General features: G+C 42.8%; 1 pseudogene; it reads right to left on the bottom strand.

The window, feature by feature from the left end:
* Positions 1-486: 486 nt before the first annotated feature.
* LOC103747673 lies at positions 487-1,857 on the bottom strand (annotated as a pseudogene).
* Positions 1,858-22,923: the final 21,066 nt, after the last annotated feature.

Raw genomic sequence — 22,923 nt, 5'->3', positions numbered from 1 at the left:
TCCCAGAACTTGGGAGGCAAAGGTAGGCAGATCTCTGTGAGTTCAAGGCCAGCCTGGTCTTCATAGTGAGTTCCAGGACAGCTGGGGCTACAGGGAGACCCTGCTTCAAAAAGACACACACACAAAAAAAAGAGGGACAGAAAGAATAGAAGAAAGAACATCAAATGAACTCACAAATCAGGCCAGGTTATCCAAAGTATCTTTTAAACAACCTAAGACTTTCCCAGAGAAAACTGAAAAAAGAAAGAAGAAAAACCCATCACCATTTCTCCACAGATAAAATCTGTTTCAAAAGTGTCTGCAATGCACCTGTGGGCTGATGGAAGATTTTCTTAGTATTCACACTACACATGGCCCCCATGAGAGCTTCGTTCTCATAGAAGAGCAAATGCAGACAGTTCTTTAAGCGGCTTCCCAGCCTTTCTCTCCCCATTTCTTCAAGATGAAGTTTGAAGCCAAGAACATGCTAACTAAGCACAGGTTTACTCAGAAGATACCACTGCGAGGTGATGTGAACATTAGCCGAGCATCTCCTCTTTCCGAAATCTTCTGAGTCTGATCATTGGGGAACTTCAGGACAGCGGTTATAATTTTCACCAGGGTCTTGGTCTCCCGACCCATCATATATTCTAAAAGCACTTTTCGCAAGTACTCAAATTTGGTAGGTTCTCCCAATAGCGAGACATCAGTACGGTACAAATTGCCACCTTTGTAAGGTATCCCTACAGTTGTTGCATAGACATTCTTTTCATATTTCTTCAAACCATCTTCTAACTTGTTAATCTGTTCTCTGAACTCTTGTTCTTTCAGCTTTGAATCACTGATTAGTCTTCTGTGCCAGCTATGTCTGTCACTCCATAATTGTTACATTGTCATCAGTACTCTCCTGCTGCAGCTTGTGTTAGTACTTCTTCTCTAGTTCCCCAAGTCGAGCCTGCAGGTTACTTACTTTTGCAGTCATTTTTTTTTCTTCACAAGCATCAAGGATTTCTTCATATCTTTTGGCTGGAATGCAATTGATTTCTCTCTTCTTGATGGCCTTCCGAAAGTTCAGCTTCCACCTCCTGGGCCTTATCAATACTTTCTTTTACAGTCCTTTCCAGTGCCTGTTCCTTTTGTGCCAGCTGGGCATTAAACTCCCTCATCAGCTGCTTTCGTGTGGAATTGTGCTTCAATTCGAGCTCTTCTTGCTACTCTTTGAGTTTTTCCTCCATTTCTTGCCCACATTCTTGCTTCAGTGTGTCCAGCTCTTCCTGATGATGCTCATTCCTCATCATTTGAAGGTCTTTCTGCAATCTAGCAATCTCCTTGCCCACCTTCTGCTTTTCCCGCTCTGCCCTTGCTAACTTAAACTCCAGGTCATTGTGCTGCGCTTCCATGCTTACTCTGCAATCTGGGCTGGATCACTTGTGAATTGGACTTTTCCTCAGGACTGTCTTCCAAAACTTTTATAGGTTTATTTTTTCCATTCGTCGCTTGTTGTGAAGCCTGTAACTTTTCATATTTCAAGGCCAATTCTTCCATTTCAATTCTGTTCATTTCCTTCTTTCTTACTAAGTCTGACTCCAGTTCTTTTACCTTTTGCTCCAGGGTCTGACAGGTTAGCTCCTTTTCCCGGAGGGTTTTCTGGACACTGTCAACCACACTTTCCCAGTTCTGCTTTGTACCTGTATTATTTTTACTCTCTTCCTCTTCTACAAACTGGGACACAATTAAGGAGTATTTCCTCTTCTTTTCTTCTAGTTCTTGAAGACGACCTATTAAAACTTGATCTTCGTGCTGCTTTACCTCAGCATGCTCTAACTTTATTAGGAACCCCTGGTACTTGAGCTGCATTTCAGAATGAGATGAAAGCATCTCACCTTTTCCCTGCTCTGACTGCTTCAAGCAATGCCTAAGAAGGTCAGAAGAGGGCGTCAGATGCCCTGGAGCCGGAGTTACAGACCATTGTTAGCCGCCATGTGGGTGCTGGGAATTGAACCCAGGTCCTCTACAAGAGCAGTCTGTGCTCTTAAGCTCTGAGCTATCTCTCCAGCCCCAGCTCACTTCCATTTTTTATCATTCCATGTAAATATCTGAATCTATTCAAGTAAATTTTAAGTCATGAGTTGAGCTGGAGAGATGACTCAGTGGATGAAGGTGCTTGCAACCAAGCTTGATGACCAGAATTCTATCCCTAGAACCCACGCGGTGGGAGGAGAGAACCTTGTCTTCTGACCTGCATATGTGCACCATGGTATGCACCACCCCTCACCCACAAATAAATAAATAAACTTGCATAATACCAATTTTAAAAAGTTGTGTATAAGCTTGAGGGTAGCTTTATAAAGAAGTGACAGAAATGGAATTAGATCACACTTTTGGCTAGTCTTTACTTTTTAGAATGCTTGGAATTTAATGCGAATGTACACCTGTGGTAATTTGAATGAGAAGTGTGTCATATGCTCATGCTTTTGAACACTTGTTCCCTAGCTAGTGGTGCTGTGCGTCCTTGTGGGAGGAGGTGTGCCACTGAGAGCAGGCTTTCAGAGTTCATAGCTGGTCCCACTCTAATTTCCCTCTCTCTGCATCCCATGTGTGCTTGAAGATGTGAGCACTCAGCTTTCTGCTTGCCTGCTGCCAGGCCACCCCACCACGATGGACGTTTTTCTCTCTGGAACTCTCAGCTAAAATAAACACTTCCTTCCAGAAGTTGCTTTTGGTAATGTTTTATCACAGAAATAGAAAAATAAGCAATGCAACACCCATTTGTGAACACTGAAAAAGGGATCAAATAATTAATTTGTCGTTTCCATATCAAAGGATATTGAGGTGTTTCATTTTCAGCTTCTACAAATCCACTTGCTAATTAGATGTTTATTTATTTTAAAACAGGCACTTATATATCCCAGGCTGGACTTGAACTTGCTATGTAGCCAAGGATGACTCTGAAGTTTTGATCCTTCTGCCTGTACCTCCTGATTACTGGGATTACATCACCAAACCCTGTAAACACGGTACAAAAGAATCAAACCCAGAGCTTATGCATACTATGCAATTACTCTAGTTATTGAGCTATTTTCCTAGACCCCACTTGTTTCATGGAACTACACCAGTTCAAGCTCAACAATCACTGACATCAAAGCAAATTTTGAACTATTTTCTCTTCCTGTACTCTCAATGGACAGAAAGTTTGTATTGAATCATGGACTATTTAATGGCAATCTAATTGGAGGGTTTAACTCGGGGATCTGAGGTCCACAGTGGAAAGTTAAGAACATGCTAGTAGGAATTTTCTTTGTAGAAAAGGAGGACAATGTCTTCAAATTTATGAGGGATTTCAGATTATGAAATCAGACTCTGTATAGCATAAATCAAAACCTGCCAGAGACAATGGTGTAACACAGTAGTGGCCATTTTTATGCTGGTCTCTGAAGTGTAGATGGGGAAACTCAGACTCAAAGAACATTCTTAATTTGTCTTTAATGGACAGCTAGGTTATAGAACAAGACTGTGAAGGTAAGTCTGTCTTCAAGGACACCCGAGTCTCCAATCACTATACGCACCAATTGCGCCCTCCTTAAGAGACTTGGAAAAAGTCCTGCTTGAAAAAGTCAGAGCTAACATGCCAACACCATGGAAAAGAAGAATCTTTGAATACACAGAATGTTCAAATTGTTTTTGTAGTTATGAGATCATTGGTTGGATTAAATCCAACTTAAAAGGCTGCAGTCTTTAAAGTTAATTAAAATAGGTCTAGAAAAAAGTGTAAACATGGATTTTGAAGCTAGTTTTTAAAACGAAGCTCTAACAATGAAAGACAGGATTTTTTGATTGATTTATTTTTGTTTTATGAGTAACAGTGTTTTGCCTACGTGTATCTGTGTACCCATATGTGCAATGCTCATGGAAGCCAGAAGAGGGCACTGGATCACCTGGAATTGGAGTTATGGATGGTTGTTTGCCACCATGTGGGTTCTGGGAACTAAACTTATGTCCTCTGCAAGAGTAGCCAGTGTTCTTAACTGCTAAGCTGTCTCTTCAGCGCCCAAAAGGCAGTTTTAAAGTATAGGTTCGGATGTGTTGTTCCACCTACAACTGCATAATGAATTTTGTGTTAGAGAGGCACCTCTATACCCTGAGTCTGGCATCTGAGATGCTGAGGGTGGATGCAGTCCAACAGCTGAGCAGGGCATGTTTAGACCAGAGTAATTTTCTGTACCAAGTGATAAAACTCCAGTTCACAGTCAACAGTTCTGTATGTACATGGCTCCTATGTCCTTGAATCTAATACTGACCCATTCCCAATGACCAGTTTCTATAGAAAGTAAGCTACCTCCTATTTATCATTGTGGTGGTAGATGAAGAAGTGTTTTCTTCTTTCCAGGCCTTGCTGGGACTGGGAAGAGGAGGTCTGATTTGTCTTCCTGGTGATGCCTGCTGAAGTTGAGGAAAAGTAAACAAGGAGTTAAAAAATAAAACTAGTAAATCAGATGTGTGGCTGGGGATGTAACTCAGTTGGTAGATTGTGTGCCTAGAGTGTATGAGGCTATGGGCTTGATCTTGAGCATGGTAGCTCATATACATGATCCCAGCTCTTGGGAAGTAGATTCAAGAGGACTAGAGGTTCTAGGTCATCCTTGAATATATAGCAAGTTTGAGGTCAAGCTGATAAACCAGCCAAAATCCAAAGGCAATTATATAATTATAGTATTTAAGTCACAAGCAAGAAGGAATAGTCAATACCAATCCTATAAATTTTACCAAGATTAAGTAGGGATTGTGATTTAAAAGAAACAAGAGAAATTATGGTTAAATAGAAAAAATACCTTTTTGTAGCTCTGGGTGGCAGATGTTTTATAATGTAGAGGGAATACTGAAGACGTGGGAGACATGGCCTTGGAGGAACAATTTCCAAAGAACTAATAACTCATGTTAAGTATAACTCACCTTGCTAGCCTGGCCCAGTGGACATTACATATTTCACTGGATAGTAAACAGATAACAGTGTTACAGCCAAGCTTCCCAATGACAGCAGGGCTACCTTTCCAGTCAGATCCTTTGTACTAACACACTGAAATAGATGGGAAAGTTCTTGTAATTCCCAGGGTCATTTGCCTGTGAGGTCAGTAGAGCCTGAGCCCTGGGGCATTACAAAAGTCAAGGAGCACCACATAACTATTCAGTTCTCTTCCTTTTCCTCCTCGTTCTTTTTCTTCGTAATGTTTCTATCTACACAACAGAAAAGGACATCTAGACTTCTTCCGTCTTCACCTGTGACCCTCTGTTGTTTCCTCGTCTGGGCATTACAGAGCCGCAGGAACTGTACTCCATGTCTAGTCTCCATCTCTTCTGGAAGATCTGCATGTGGGCATCTCTTTCCCCCACTACCATCTCTGTTCTCTTTTCATGTGGCCCCAAGTGCTGATATTTGCTTCATGGACTGTCCTGTTTTGCTTTTCTTCCTCTGTGATAAAACTAAAACACTGACCAAAACCAACTTGGCGAGGAAACGGTTTATTTTGCTTGCAGGTTATAGTCCACCATCCAGGGATGCTAAGGCAGGAACTTAAGAAGCTGGAGGCAGAAGTTGAAGCAAAGATCAGGGAGGAAAACTGCTTCCTAGCTTGTTCCAGGCTCATGTTCAACCACCTTTCTTATACAGCCTAGGCCCATCTACCTAAGTATGACATCATCCACGGTGGGTGAGACCTCCTAAATCAATTATAATCAACAAAATGACCCACAGACTTGACCACAGACTAATCTGATGAGGGAAATTACCCAATTGAGCATTCTTTTTCCCAGGTATGTTAAGATGACAACCAAGATTAGTCATCACATGGACCTTCCTCATCCAGAAACAAGGATCACATTCCTACCACGTATTGTTTCCCATTTTAATATTGAGATTTTTTTGCAATTCATCTCAAAACCACTTTTAAGAAACTTTTATGTTTTTAGGTCTTCTTCTGAAATGCATTTTTGTATCTCCATTAACTACTATTAAATCTGTTAATATTTTAGACTCACTGTGGGCTACTGTTTGTTATAGGACTTTTCCAACACTGTTTTCCTGAAAGACTGTCCCTGAGAGCCAGTGCTTTAGAATTTCACACATGTCTCTGGGTCCTGAGATGGCTAAAGCTTAATTGGCTTTGACACACTGCAAATGGCTAAGATGCTGGATGTTTGGAGGGTGGCATGCTGCCATCCGGCTCTACTGTAAACAAAGGACTGGATGAGGAGCAGTGTTATCAAAGGTTTGCAGGCAGGCATGCAAAAGGGATGCTACTTTGAGCAGGAGAGGAGAGAGAAGGCACTGACTGTGGCCTGGAATCTGAGACTGGAGACCATGGGCTTCTGATAACAGCAGTGACCATGCACTACACTGTGCTGTGCACTACCCTGGGCATCCTCTGCTGGGGTGCAGAAGGGCATTTGTTCTAGTGCTGAGAACAGCAGGAGTAGCTACTGGGCACTAGGAGACAATTGTGAACTAGGAATTAGAAGGAGGGGTCAGGAATGAAGACCAGGAAGGTGGCCCAGCTGTACAAGCAGGAGAACCTGAATTCAACCCCCAGCACTCATGTAGAAGCCAGATGCAACAGAGGCACCAGTAATCTCAGCACTGAGGAAGCAGAGGCAGAAGGGTCTCTAGGATTCACTGCCCAGTCAGTGTAGGGGAATTGATGAGCTCCAGGTTTTTAGAGACCCTATCTCAAAGAGCAAGATGAAGAGCAATTGAGGAGGACACCTCTGGTCCCCATGTGCACCTGAGTACAGATGTGCACACATACCCACTCCCTCATGGAGAGAGAGAGAGAGAGAGAGAGAGAGAGAGAGAGAGAGAGAGAGACAGAGAGACAGAGAGAGACAGAGACAGAGACAGAAAGAAAGAGATCAGATGGGAGTAAGGCTGAAAAGATACAAAATAAATATTTTATCTTCTTGAAAATTCCCCAAAGCCCTGAGTATGAACTTACACTTTCTAAAGGAGGCTCAATGTACATCCAGAACATGCATGCTAAGTCACTAGTGATCAAGACCTTGCTCACAGCTTTCCTGACTACCTCATACCATGCTGTGACCTACCCCAAATCTCAAGTCATGAAAAACCCCCTCAGTTGAAGTATTACCCATTTTCCCCATTTCCCCCTTGATAATGCCTGTCTCCTACTATCCTCCTTTCTCAAACTCCTTCATCCCCTTTACCACCACGATTTCTTTCCATTTTCCTGGCTCCTCTGGTTAAATCAGGATATATACTCAATATTAAGGATTTAGAGCTAAGATCCAAAAATGAAAGAGAACATGTATCACTTGTTTTTTGGAATCTGTGCTACTTCACTTAGTATAACAGTTTCTAGTTCTATACATTTGCCTGCAAAATTCATGATTTCATTTTTCTTTACTGCTGAGTAGTACTCATTACTCCATTCATTTACTCCATTGTGTAAATGTACTACACGGGGTGGGGGGGATAAATAACACTTGCATGGTGTGAAAAACCAGAGGGAAATGGATTACTTTAAAAACCTACTGAAAACTGTACATAAAATTATAGCTGAAGGTTGTATAACAAAAAACACAGGCAGGGGAAACCTCCCTTCCAGTTGCTGGTCAAGATAGTCCAAGATACTTCCTGAATGATACAGGCTATTCCTACAGCCCTTGATTACCTCCCAGAACTTGATGGTAAGTCCCTACTGTGGAAAAGAGACACAATTTAGACATAGGACTTGCAGCATTGAGTTGGAACTGGCCTGGAAGTCTCCTTTCTGAAGACTAGTTCCCCCAGTATCAGAAGATACTATGCAAACTGTCAAGGGAGAAAAATCCATGAATGAGCCCATCCAGCTGTAAAGTCTATGAACCACAACAATGACCAGTCCACCAAATAATCTCTACTGGTACAATAGTGGTACTTTTATCTTGGGGGTAGTCAGTAGCTCTCTAATTGGATTTAAGGCCCACTCAATGGGAGGGAATTCATGTATGGTACTGTAAACATAGCTGTAAACACATGGCTAGTCAAACACATCTCTTACTTCTCTAGACTTACAGTTTTCCAAATATGGTTCCTATAGTTATAAACAAGTATATCTCTCACCATTCATCAAAGAAGCTTTTTCTTTTTCTTTTTTTGTAACAGTTGGATTCTATTACAAAGTTCCCCAACTGGTCAAACGCGAAGAATGTGTCTGTGGAGAGCCTAGCTCTCAGTGACACAACTACAATGCAATCTCTACACCTAGACTCAGCAAACATAGTGGAACATGGGGCAGAAAGAATATCAACGTACCTCTCAACTCTCATGAGTGAAGGCTCCTCATGTAACATATGGTAATTGACCCAGAAAGCCACAACTGGCCAAAATGAAGAGAATAAGAGACACAGAGAGCTTCTCTCTGAATGGCACACCTATACCAAACCTCTGACATCCAAGGCCTAGGGACCATTGTTGAAGAGTGGGCAAAAAGATTATATAAGCCAGAGGTGGTGGATGACCATAAGGAAACAGAGTTTTCCAGACAGCTGGGAAATTTCTTCTATGAACCTACAGCAATGTTAACATCATGCACAAGACCTATGCAAGCCCAAGCCAAACTCCCAGCATAAAAGTGGGGAAATGGGGGAAGAAACCCCAACTTTAGCTGAGGAACTATTGCAATGATTACTACTGGGAGAGGGAGAGTTGGTTTTCTTTAAGTGTGTGATGTTAGATAGGTCAACCTTTCTCCAGTAGATAGATGCACACTGAAGGCCACTTGGGGACACAAACTTGACTCAATAGGCTTTAACATATATGACACCGTACATGCAATCTGGTGGTTGTGGGGGGGGCTATAGTAGAGGTACAGAGAGTAGAGGGGTACTAAATGTGATCAAAATATGTTGTATAGAAGTTTCAAATATTTAATAAAATATTAAAATATATGTACTCGGAAAAAGTAAAGAAAGAGAAGAAAAAGAAAGAAAAGAAACCCCCCTGTCCTCTAACTCACCCATGTAGCCAGGTCTCTTTGGGTCAGTCCTGATGTCCTGCAAGTCACATGGTTTCCAGCCCCAGTTGGAGAGAACATTCTGTTTATCCTTCAGACCCTCCAGAAAGGGCAGTATCATGAGCATAAACCTGGTGCTCAGGAAGCTCTCAGCACATCAGATGTTCTGTAGATACACTGACTGCAATCAGGGGCAAGCTCTTGGAGAGACCGGATCCCTATTTTTTTGTGACTGGGATCTTCAGGTAAAGGAGAGGGAATAAGCAGAGTCTACAGATGGAATAAATCCCAATTCAGGGAAACACCGAAATGCAAAAATCAGTTTTTCAGAGACAAATCCCAAATACCGTAACAAAAGCAATCCTAGCTCTTCCGAACCAGAGGCACAGATGGGACCAAAGATCTAAGCATATTCATGTGTCAAATATTATTTTCATAGCAGAAGCAACATTAACAAGCTAACATAAAGAATTTGAGGAGGGAATACTAAAAATGAATCTTGAAACAAGACAGACATTTCTTTTCATATTTATAACTATCTCAAGTGATTTCTTAACATTTTTCTGTAGGGGATAGAAATAGATACTTGAATAATATCTATTATTTAAATCTCTTAGTAGACTGGGACCTCCATGAAGCCAAGATTCTCTTTTATAATTTTATAGTACCTAAAAATGTAGAGGCCATCAATAAATTTTCAAGTGGAGTGGATTATCCAGTTACTTGATAATTATTATTAAGATGTTTCTGTGGGATGTGGGGCGATAGCTTAGTGGGTAAAGCACTTGCCTTGCAAACATGATAGCCTGAATTTGATTCCTAGAACACACACAAAAAGAGCCAAGGCATAGTAGTGTATACTTGTACACTTATAATCCCAGCACTAGAGAGGCAGAGATAGGCAGATCCCTGGGCCAGTCACCCTAGCCTACTCAGCACCCTTAGGACAATAAGAGACTGTTTCACAAAAAATGTGAAGGGCTCCTGAGGAAGAACATCTGAGGTTTACCTCTGGTCTCTACACACAGGTATGTAAACATGAATGTGTTACACACATGCACACCAGTACATACACAGACCCCTGCACACATAAACATGCACACAAGGCACACACACAAGATGTTTCCATGGAACATACAGTTCATTGCTTAGTCACCCCTATCATGCAATAAGTTATCATGCAATGTTTTTTCTTCCTGCAAAACGGTGATGTATCTCTAAAACAAAATGAAGCATAAGACAAAAATAATGAGAAGAAATAACTCCTGCAGACTCTGCTGTGATCACTCTAAGAAGGACTTGCCTTGAAGAGGTTGGTTATCTGGTCAATGAGGGTGTTTCTTCTTTGTAGATTTCAGTGAGATAAGATAGTTAAATGTGAGGAGTGAAAGGGAGAGTGAGTTACTTCTACTTGGAAATTGAAAGGCTGTCCTACAGATGAAGCACCCAAGCTATGGCTCAAAGTAGGAATTTTCAGGATAGGCTAGCAGCGTGAGCCAGGGTTTAGGTGTAGAATACTGTCCACACTGTGGCTGACTGATTTTTATTGTAAATTCCTTGATTCCAGGGACAGTGTCTGTAGCCCCCATGCTGAGCACAAAGCCCAGCAGAGAGCTAATATTCAAGAAACACTTGAAGAATGAATATACAGAAGAGAAAAGTGGCCTCCCAGACACTGGCAACTTATTTGTATAATTCTTCTTACCTCATTTTAGATCCTTGGCATTTAACCCACACCTCCCATGTGTGGCTCATCTGCAATTGGGGGAATCAGAAAACTGTGCTGAAGTGAAATTTCCAAGAGAGCAGATGTTGATTTAAATTGTTATGAGAAGAGAATGTGAAGAAGACTATGGCAAGGAAGGTCAATGCTCTGTTGGCAGAGGTCTGGGTGATGTCACAAGAGGCACCCCAGAGGTCCTGGACCTGTCTCTGCTCCACTGTGACCCAGTTTCTCTCTGCAGTCAACTGTCAACCCACAAGCTGTTGGCTGAGGAATCTGACACTTAAAGACATTGACCCCAACTGGCTAAGGGAATGGGACAATAGATCTATTTGAATGTGGTACATTAATTTTTTTAAAGAATAGGATGAGAGAGAGAGAGAGAGAGAGAGAGAGAGAGAGAGAGAGAGCTATATCCATCAAATGTTTTGAGATCTCTTCTCACCCAGGGAACTGACTGAGCAGGACAGTTGCCTTCAGTTTGGGTGCTGTTCAAGACTCAGTTCTTCTGGACTAGCTTTCCCGTAGTCTAAGCCTTCTGCATGAGGTTTCTTTGCAGTTGAGTGTCATAGACAGTTGGGAAACCCTGGAAGCCAATGGTTGTTATGAGACTGCAGACTCTAAGGGACTTGTAGACTCCCAGTGTCACCTCATAACCTTTACACATAGTTAATAAGAACAGTCCCTGCTCTGGTGACAAGAAAGATTGTGTGTGTGTGTGTGTGTGTGTGTGTGTGTGTGTGTGTGCTGGTGTGTACACAGAGAATAGGCATATGCATTGGTACAACAGAGATGAGCAGCAGGGAAATGAACCTCTGAAGAAAGCCTGGCCCTAGCAGCTCTGATTGGTTGAGTTCTGTGGACAGATTGAAGTCCTCAGGTGCAGTGGTAGAAGCCTTCATTTTCCTGTGTCTAAAGACACTCCAGGGGCTCAAGGATCCACAACAAATAATAATGATGCATACCATTCTAAATTATTTTTATTAGATGAGAAATATATCAGATGCAAGAGTGAAGGGGTCATCAGTTCTTCCTCTGTGGTTTCAGAGAGCCAGAAGCCAGGCAGTGTGCAGCAGGGGTTTTCCTGAATAAAGAAGGCCCTGATAGGCCATTGCATGAAGCTGTGAAGGTGAAGCCTGGTTGGCAATGGAGACCCCAAGAAGACATTCACGATGCCAGAGCTGGGAGGCATCTTCCAAAAAGACCTGCATACAGGGAGCAGTACCAGCCCAAGAGAGAGATGTATGTTGCATGCAGCAAAGTTGGAGAGGCTAAGCCATCTAAGCTCTTTGGAAGTAAAGTCCCAGAAGTCAGACATGGAGCTACTGGATTTGGTGTTTGTCCTGCTGGTTTTCGGTCTTCTTTTGGGACTTAAAATGAAGTGATATCCCTGAGTTTCAGAAGAGACTTTAGACTCTGGACTTTTGAATAGTATTGATACTGATGTAGAGCCTAGCTTCCACTTCTGCTCCAGCCACCTCTGCTGCCATGCCTCCCCACCATGATGGACTCTTGCTCCTTTGGAACTGTAAGATCAAATAAACTCTTTCTTTAATACGTTGCTTTGGTCAGTGTTTCTATCACAGCAACAGAAAAGTGACTAATAAAATAATTGGTACTAGAGAGTGAGCTGTTGACTATGAAGAAGCTGCTGAGGGGTTTTGGAAGAATGTGGAAGACTTCGGAAGCTTGGACTAGAAAAGTGGTTGATTGCTGTAAGCTGAGCTTAAAACGTCATTCTAGTAGGGCCTGGAAGTAAGTAGTACTGAGAACAATGTAGTTCCATTGGGAAATAAGGACTTAAGTAGCAACTGGGATATTTTGGCAAAGAGTCCAGCTGGAGCCTGCCCACAGCCAAAAGGCTTGCCTCAGGCTAAGTTGAAAAGCAATATACTTAATTTCTCTGGTGGAAGAAATTTCAAGACATCCTAATGTAGAAACGGTAGTGTAGATATTAATGGTGACTATTATGCAGGTCTGCAGTGAAAAAGAGTAAATGGGGTAGAAAGAAATACAGAATGTACAGTTTAGATTGAAAAAGAGCACGAGGAAGATAAATGTTGGAACCCTGGCATGTGTTGGAGAGGATCCCTTTGATAAGGAGATTAAAGTAATTAAGGAGGGTCCTAGAGGTTTGCACTTAAACAATGCAGAGAGGGCAAGACCACACTTAGCTAAGCCTCCAACTTGTGAAAGGAAAATGCTGCAGGGACCACTGAAGAGAATAGCTTCTAAAATGGATAAAACAGGCTGGAGTCCATCCCAAGCTTGCAGCCAAACTTGGCAATGTAATTCACCTGGTGCTGGCTTTAGAGGCATAAAAGATGCTGGAGTGAAGGGGTCATTAGTTCTTCCTCCATGTTTTCAGAGAGCTGCGGAGGCCAGGCAGCATGTAGCAGGGATTCCCCTGCATAAAGAAAGCCCTCATAGGCCATTGTGTGAAGGTTTGAAGGTGAAGCCTGTTGGCAAAGGAGACCCCAAGAAGACATTCATGATGCCAGAGCTGTGAGGCATCTGCCAAGAAGACTGGTATACAGGGAGTGGTATCAGCACAAGAGAGAGATGTATATTGCATGCAGCAAAGATGAAGATACTGAGCTATCTAAACCCTTTGGAAGTAAAGTCCCAGAAGTCAGATGTGGAACTACTGGATTTGGTGTTTGTCCTGCACAAGTTCTAAGTTATTTTTATTAGATGAGAAATATATATAAAAAATGTAATATTATAAGACTTCATACCCCATTAGATAAAGAATTATCAAAAGGGTTGGAGTGGTGCCTCAGTGGTTAAGGGGACCGGGCTTTTCTTGCAGAGGACCAGGATTCAGTTCCCAGCACCTACATGGGAGCTAACAACCACAACCATCCTTAGCTTCAGTTCCAGGGAATCTGATGCCCACTTCTGGCCTTTGTGTATGTGATGTACTTACATACATACAGGCAAAACACTTAGACACATAAAATTTAAAAAATTATCAAAGATCATCACAAACTAGACGCATGGTACAAGGCTCACAGTTTCAGCTACTCAGAAGACTGAAGTAGACAAATTGAGTCAAAGAGTTTAAGACTAGAGGGGTGGACAGCATAGTGACCATTGTCCAAATAAACAATAAAATAGAATAGAGTCATCGCAATGAAGAGACTGCAAGCAGAGTTTTGGAACTGGGGTCATTCAACAACCTATTGTCAACTTCTTCGGAAAGGCAGAGTCCCTTCCTGCCTGTGGCTTCCTGTCAGTTTTGGATGTCAAAGGAGACATGGGATCACAGGAAGGTGATTAGATCAGAAGGACTGGACATGTGGCAATATGGTCACTCTTCTGAACATCAGCTTTGTGGGTTATCCTGGGCAACAACAGGGGAAGCAGGCACAGTGGCCATCACTCTACAGATCAGGTGGCAGCTCTTCTTCTTCTGGTTTCCATGGTTACCTGAGTTCCTTGGCCCCAGGAAGGAACTATGGATATGTATGGGGAGATATGATCTTGGAAACACAGCTAAGGGCATGGAGTCATGCCCCAGGGGAGCCCAAACACAGAGGCACCTTGAGAATCTTGGCAGGCGACATCCTGATGGGTCTCCACTCCCAGGCGGGAAGGACTCTCAGTTTGACATAGCTTTAGTTTTCTGTGTGTCTTAAATGCCAGGCAACCTGCTCTCTTCCTCATAGACCACACTTCTGTGCTGTCCTACAGACTCCATACTTAGCCCTTATCCACTCATTTTGAATGTTTCATGTGTACATGGAGAGGTTAGTAAACCAGACACACATGGGCCTTGCTGGTCTTATCATCATGGCAGGGCCTGTTTAGTGGGGACAGTGAATGGAAAGGGAAGTGCCCAGGCAGGGATCCTCCTGTGATTCCCTCTATAGCTGCATTGTAGGCCTCTCCACCCTCCTCTTCAGCTCCCTTCCTCCTGTCCTTGGGGATAAAGACAGCTGAAGGCAAACCTTAACTCCCACCTCTCAGGTGAGGTTATCGGAGGGATCAAAGCCATTTCCAAACTTTCCTTTTCAGCAATTTAAACCTCTATAATACTCCTGGTATTTCAGGCAGCAATGTGTGTGTGAATGCACATATGTGTATAAGTGCACATACATATGTATGTGGAGTCAGAGGACAATTTCAAATGTCATTCTAGGAGACATTCACCTTTTTTTTTTTTTTTTAAACAGACTCTCACTGGCTTGGCTATTTCCCTAGTAGGCTAGGCTGGCTGGCCAGTGACCTCTGGAGATTTGAATGTCTCTACTTCCTCCAGTTCTCGGATTACAAGCATGTTACCATCACATATGGGTTTTTGAAAGGTACTAAACTCAGTCCTCATGCTTGCAAGACAAGCACATTATCAACTGAGCTCTCTTTCCCACCTTATTTCAGGAACTGTAAAATTCATCAACATTGCCAACATTTGGTAACCACGTTCCTTTCTGTGCAGTGACTATTGAGCTGACCGGTATTTTTTCCAACTGGCTTGTATGAGCTCTCGGGATTCCTCATGGTTGCTGGTCAAGTATTTTACACACTGAACTATCGCCTCAGACCAAATTTTATGTTTTAAAAGCATCATCCCTTTGACTGAAATTTCAGGTCAACTATTGTGCCTTCAGGGTTCAGAAATCCTGTACCTTGAGAGTTGCTGAGGTACAAAGGACTATCAATTGAGCATTATAAGGGGTTGGAACTAGAGAGGCCAGTATTGGAAGAGTTAATGCCATCTAAGAAATTGCGGAATGGAAGTGGTTGACAATTGCTCACTATCTCCCAGGATGCAGTTCAACGAGTCACTCAAACACGCGCTTTAATTACCTCTTAAACTTTAAAGAAAATGCACTTGGGTAAGTTTGAGACAGAATAGTTTCTGTTCCCCTATATCAAAACTACCCTATGGAACTGAAGTACCACTGAAAGGTTTTTAAAATCATCTTCAAAAATCGAGGCTACTTACTGTGCAATGGAAAGCAAATATTTCTGATATGGTCTTTGGCTGGATGGCAGTAATACACCCATTTTTCTTTGAAAGAGACTGTTCTTACTTTTTCTGAACAGTAGCTAAAAATGCAAGAAGGGGAAACCTCTTTGAGTTTCTGTGCTGAGTGTGTGTGTGTGTGTGTGTGTAAAGACATGTGTTTCAGGGGAATTCACATTGGGACAGATCTTATTTATGCCCAAGTGCTGTTCTGAGGAGAACTGGGATATAAGGATCAGGGGTCAAATACTTAAATTTCGTGCTCTTATACTGTTTGTAGTCCTTTCAATGTTGTGCTTTGTGTTCTGACTGAAAGCTGGGTACACTGCCTCCAACAGTTATGGAAGCAGACTGACAGTCCTTTCAATGTTGTGCTTTGTGTTCTGACTGAAAGCTGGGTACACTGCCTCCAACAGTTATGGAAGCAGACTGACAGTCCTTTCAATGTTGTGCTTTGTGTTCTGACTGAAAGCTGGGTACACTGCCTCCAATAGTTATGGAAGCAGACTGACACCCACATATGCTCTCAAGTGATCCAGAAAGATTATAGATGTTGTGTGAACTTATTTTCTCTCATGGTCCATCCAGAAACCAGACTGCAAGGAGGGAGTGGGCCCTTGTCTCTGATGAAGATATGCCCAATGCAGGTGAGACCTGGGCTTCCTGGACCTTAGAAGAGACTGGGCTTTACAGTCCCTCTGCAGGTTTACAGGGGCTCCCATCTACAGAACAGAGACATGGGCTTCAAAAGCATCATTCTGCAAGGGATCCAAAAGAGGCGGCACTGTGCCCCCATTTCGCAGCACATCATGAGCAACATGCCCTACCCAGCCCTGAAAACCATTTCTGAAACACTGTACATGACATTTTACCTCCTTGAATGCTGCCTGTTTCTCCTTATTCTGTTTCCTTCCTTGGGAATATATTCCCCACAGGTTTTCATTTACATGTAAACTCCTTTGAGAGGAGTCCTGAAAGCTCCTAAGCTCAACCTCCAGCCATGTAGCATGAGGTGTGACATACTTTCCAAGGGAAAATCCCAGAGGGCAGGTGCCCAGTTCAAGTGGCACTTTGTACTATTTAAAGAAGACAGGGAACATATTAGTTACTTTTCTGATGCAGAGATACCATGCAACCATGATTCCAAGCAACTTAGGGAAGAAAGGTTTGATTTTAGCTTATAGTTACAGAGGGATGGGTCCATAATGGTGGGAAGGGCATAGTGGTAGGCAGGCATGATGGCAGGAACCAGAAAAGAAGCTGGGCGATTGCACTTTCTTTTTTTGTAAATTTTAAATTGAATTTTTGTGTACTTCATACAGAACATCTTAATCAATCTTCACCCACTCTATAACCCTTTCCCCACTGGCACCCTCTTATAGCCCTTCCCTACAATTCATACATTCTGTCATTTGTGTTAAGGTCTGTCATGTCAAGTTAGTGCCCCCAGATGTCCCTCGGTGCAAATTCACCCACTGAGATCTATTCAGCCTGTCTAGAGTCCGTCCCTTTAAGATCAACTCTTCTTCATCCAGCAGTGATTATCTGCCACTAATTCTTCAACTGAGATTAGAGCTTGTTGCCCACTTCCACAGTTCTGTGCTGGGATTTTGTCTGCTTGAGTTTATATGGATCTTGTGCATGCTGACACCATTGCTGTAGATTCAGATGAGCAAGTTCCCAGGAGCTTGTAGGACTCTATTTCCATATGATCATGCACCTCCTCTGTGGCTCTTACAATCTTTCTGCCCCCTCTGCAATGGTCCCTGAGCCCTGGGCATGTGGAGTTTAATACAAAAGTGCTGTCCATGGACCCATACTCTGCAGACTCTTACTCTCCATGCTTTGGCCATTTGTGACCTTTTGTGTTTCTGCTCTCTGTTGCATGAGGGAACTTTATTGATGAGAATTGAGTGATGTGTCAGTGTCCCTTTTCCCCTTGTTCTTAGTTCCATGAAACTTAGGTTGTAGTTGCATTGTAGATGTGCCACGTAAGCTTGGGCAATTCACAGACAATGTTTGTGTGACCAGTTGTGGAACTTTGTAATAGTCTCCATCTGTTGCAAAAGAAGTTTCTTTCCTGAGTGGTGACTGGGTTGCTTGTCTGTAAATATAAGGATTCATATTTCTCACATAGTAAGAAATTTTATTTGTCTAGGGATATGACAGTCTTGGGGTTTTCTCTAAGATCTATGACCTCTCCAGTCATGTGTATTTATGAGTTTCCTCCCACTGAGTGGGCTTTAAGTACAATTAGGTAGCTGTTGATTACCTCAAAGATAAAAGTGCCACTATTGCACCAATGTCGTTAGTTGTGCTGATCATTGATGTGGTTATCAGGCCTTGAAGCTGGGGTTGGACCATCAACTGATGTTCTCCCTTAGCAACTTTCCTGGTGCTCTCCAAAGCTATGAGACCTAGCCCTCAGAGGTAGTGGATTACAGGTCAGTTACACCCATTGCTCCAAATCCTATGTCCAAAGTATGTCCCGTTTTCAGCAATAGGGTTTTACCTTCAAGTTATGGGAGGCAATCAAGGGCTGGCAATAACCTGTGTAATTTTGGGGGTCTCTTGGACTACACTGGGCAACAACTCGAAGGAAGGTTTCTCCTGTCTGGCCCTGTTTCACGTGTGTGCTTTCAGTTATACACATGGACTCATGTCGAGATATTTTATGTGTAATTTTTCAGTAGATTTTTGAACTAATATGATTCCCTCTGGGTTTTCATACTAGCTAAGGATTATTTATCTCTCCTATCTCACTCCCTGTCTAACCTTCCCTCTTGCTGATTACATTTTCATCTACACACAGAAAGCAACAGGAAGTATGGTAAGGCTATGAGTCTTCAAAACCCACCCTCAGTGACATACTTCCTCTGGCCAAGCTGCACCTCCTAAAGTTTTCATAACCTCCCCAAACAGAACCACCAACTGGGGACGGAGTGTTTAAATATGTGAGCCGATGGGGGCATTTCTCATTCTAGCCACCACAGGGGTCAAGCAAGATTCAGCAACTTAATACCCCAGTGCTTACATTTAGTATGAACCCAAATGCATGTGAAGTCTGTGTTACAAAGATGTCTTAGTACTGCTGTTGTTGTTATTGATTTATAAGTGTGTTCATCCTCAATTTCCAAATCCGTTACAAAGAACAAATACACATCTGAATATTTATTAGTTTTTAAGATTGTGGCCTCACACCTCCTCCTTCTCCCACTCCCATCTGCCCTAGAGGGACTGAGCAGATGGGCATTGCACCCATTTAGAAGCCAGAATCCCAAGGATCTACTTTTATACTAAGTGTAACTGCAGCAAGCTGATGCGGTAGGGCGTAGCACGCTCCTTTCCCAAGGCCTTTCCTTACCACTCAAGTAGAAATTCATATACTTTTAGAATTCACAGTGACAGTACACTGAAGCTACAGCTAACAAAATGACTACTAGACAATTTACACCCTCTTTCTTTGTTTCATTGGTCAGTATTATCCATCCAAGCTCCTGAACTTGAATCTGTGTGTTTGTCTTTCCCTCCTTGGTAACTTCAGTTGCTACCAAGTGGGGCCTGCTGCCCATTTTCCCAGTTTGATGCTGGGTTTTTGTCTGACTGAGTCTGTTATGGGTCTTGCGCAGGAACCTCTACATCTAAGGCTCGTGGAACATAGCAGAACAGGAGGAAGAGAAGATACTAGTACATCCCTCAACTCTCACCAGCAAAGCTCCCTCATGCAACAGAGTGAGATGCACACAGAAGGCCACAACTGGCCAAGGTGTTGAGAATAAGAGACTGCAGAGTGTGTATCCCAAATTAAAGATTTTAATAGTCCCATTTGGTAAACCAGCAAGTTAACTGGGGTTACTTACAGGAGTATGGATGTAAAGTTACTTATAGAAGCAGGGATGATTCAAAAAGGCCTGCATCACAGAAAAGCCCACCCCAGCCTGGGAGAGGACTCACAAACAGCAGCCTGGACCTCTCTGCATGACTTGCAGGCAGCTAGATGGGTCGGAGAGTCTCCTCTAGGCAGTTCATCTGCTCTAAGAGTCTTCTTCTCCAGCAATTGTTCCTGTCCCCATAACCTTGGGGATGGGCCTTCCTGAGATCTGTGAGTTGTTTGCTTCTTGAGTCCCAAGGGCTTCCAGGCTCCCTTCCAGAGGAGATGTTTGTTTGGAGGAGATCGATATACAATATGAACTGAGTCATGGACTTCTGGATCTAGATTGTAGACTTCCAGATCCACAACTGTATGAAATACATGTCAGTATGCGTGTTATCCAGTCGTGCGTATTTTGTTACGGCCTCCAATACAAGCTAAGAAAAATGTTAAGGTTAAAGGAAGCCATTTGAGAAATATGAAATGCTGAACTCTGAAGACCTAGAGCTCACAGACACAGACAACTGAACTTGAATGCCTGTTGACACAGTCACAAAGGCCAATTTCACAGGGCAGGAGGCATCGCTGTATTTTCATTCTGAAGGCACAGGTGTCATTTGTCTCTGAAAAGTAAGTGAAAGTGATTCAGCTGTTTCTGTTGTTTCAGTCGGAGAGAAGCACACATGGAATGGTAGGAGGGCTGACTTTGAGCGTATTCAGTCAACCAGAAAGACAAAGTTACTTCATAGACTGGCAAATCTGTATGTCCCCGTAAACTGCTGAACCACAACTTCCTGATAAAGTGTGGAGGGTCAGTGTGGGACACGGAGTTCTGAAATGACTTTGCCTTGAAACAGCAGAAACAGGGCTCCTTCTCTCTGTACTGGGCAATACCAAAGAGGGGTGAGACAGACAGAAACTGAATTATAAAAGGGAAGACAGTCAAGGTAGGTATATCGAGTATAAGCTTGTCTATCACCTAATTGGCAATTTATACTCAGTTGCCCATGCCTTGGTCTCTCAGACTCTCTTCTCTGCTTCATTCATTCCTCAGCATTTCCCCACACATTAGGCAATTCTTGCCCCTAGGAACCTGCTTGGCCTCCCCTGTAGCCTTGGCAGGGAAGCTCCAGATTGTTCTGTGGTCAGAATGCAGCCAGTGCTTCAGGAAACATCCCAGGCCAGAACTTCAGGCTGTCCTGTGGTCAAGCAGCCGTGTTTCACAGCTGCTAACTGCCAGCTACATTTGATGGTCCATCCTGCCAGGCCCCAGGACTAGACAGATGGGGGTGCAGCACTGACCCAGCAGAAGAAAGAGCTGAGAACTCACGGAAAGGGACAAGGCAAGTCCCTGTGTGTAGGTAAATAGAAGGATGTTCTGACACCTAAGAAACAATGACTGGTTATTCATTATATCACAAATGACATGATTTCTCCTCAGGAGAAACAAATATGCAATGTTTACAATATGGTCAGACTGAAATAAAGGCTGTTTCCAAAGCTGACATACATTTCAAAAGTAAAAGTAACTGAATAGTTATCATTTTGAGAGGGGCATAGAAGAAGCAATGTGGGACAAAACCAACAAGCTGCAGAAGCTCTGTGTGTGTGTGTGTGTGTGTGTGTGTGTGTGTGTGATCTTGTGTGTATGAGTACTTGTGTACATGTGTGTACCTATATGTGGAGGCCAGAGATAACCCGGGGCGTTGTTCCTCCAGTTCTGCCTACCTTTTCTTTTCTTTTCTTTGAACAACCTCTCACTGGCCTGGAACTTGCCAAGTAGGATAGGCTATCAATGAGCTCCAGGGATCCACCTGTCTCTGCCTCCCTAGGGCTGGGATTACAAATGTGTGCCATTATGCCCAGCTTTAAAAAAACATGAGTTCCAAGGGTCAAACTCAAATCTTCATGGTTGCAAGGCTAGTACTTTACTAACTGAACTATCTCTCCAGACTCTGCTTTTTACTTCTGAGGCAGAGTTCTCACTATGTAGTCCAAGTTGGTGCCCAACTTTGCCCCTCACCAACCCCTGCAATAAGAGTACTGGCGCTACGTACGGTGTGTCTTTACCACAGCTGGCTCGCCACATAGGTTGTATCAGATAGCACAGATGCGGAAGAGGTTAGGGATTTGGGCAATGGCTGCGTTCAAATGAAGCATTCATTTTGAACCAATTTAAATTGAATTTTTCAATGTGAATTGAAATAGAGAAAAACACCACTCAACCCTGTCAATTCAGTGGAAAAAAACCCAGTTGAACTAATAGTTTGGCAACAAGAAGACAAACAGCCAGCAGACTTCCCACATTTGGTTCTGTTTTTCAGGTTGGAGGTGTTACACACTGTCACTCACCATCTCTCTCAGAGTGCCTATTGTGTTGAGGAACAGGAAACTTCCCTCTTCAGAAATAAAACAAAACAGGTTTCTGCTTGTTTGTGTGGGCAGCCTGGGTATTATAAAGGGGCAGTACAATGCGGAGAAATTGCTGTTCACAGAGGTTCGGTGGCTCATTTTTACCTGCTTTCAGGGGAAAGGATGGAAATGTGTCATATTGTTTTTGCCAGCAGGGAACACATTACAGGGTCACGGTCACCCCTGTTTACCTGAGCAGACGCTGAAAGCGCTGCATCCTAGAACTTCTGATCTTTTCCAGCTGAACAAAGCATTCAGCACACACTTAAATACAGTGATTCCTCTTGTGTCCAATCTGCTGAAATTTACCACAGGAAACCAGTCATGGGGACACCTAGGAAGGTCAGCAGTGATTGAATGTTGCTGAGAGTCCCTGTTTTCTTTAGGAAAGCAAAGATGGCCGACTTGGCAATTGACAATCCGGAGTGATGCTCTATTTTTTTGTACGCACAAATATATTTGAGTTAATTGAAAGGAGAAATCAAAGCCAAGCCTTAAGACTATACTGTTTTTAGTGGAAAATGGAATTAAAAATATGCTTTTCAAACTACTGATTTTAATAAACGTGATTATAACCATCCCACTGTAATAACCATTATCTTTTAAAATTCTTTGCAAATAAAATTCCTAAGTCTCTGTGTGATTGGTAAGGTATTTTCATTTCTGTCAACCCAAGGCCTTGATAAAGCAGAAATTATAAATGTGTGTGCTTGCTTTGCTCTACCTGGGAGGCTGAAGGAAACTCGACTTTCTGTTCACTGGCTGCATTCTTCAAGGTTGCTTTATGCAGCACCTATGACAGAAAAAAAAAGGATGCTGGAAAGCATGTGGTCCTTTCCCTTAATATTTCCATGATGTAGGGAAGAAAGAGGAAACCTGGGAAGGGCTAGCAGATGAAATGTGGTAGTCATGGTGTTAAACTGCGGCCAGAGCCTTGGACACAGAGTACAAACAAGTGTTT

The sequence above is a fragment of the Nannospalax galili genome, unplaced genomic scaffold (assembly GCF_000622305.1).
Source record: "Nannospalax galili isolate Female #2095 unplaced genomic scaffold, S.galili_v1.0 scaffold100, whole genome shotgun sequence".
NCBI lineage: Eukaryota > Metazoa > Chordata > Mammalia > Rodentia > Spalacidae > Nannospalax > Nannospalax galili.
This window is presented reverse-complemented; position numbering and strand designations above follow the sequence as displayed.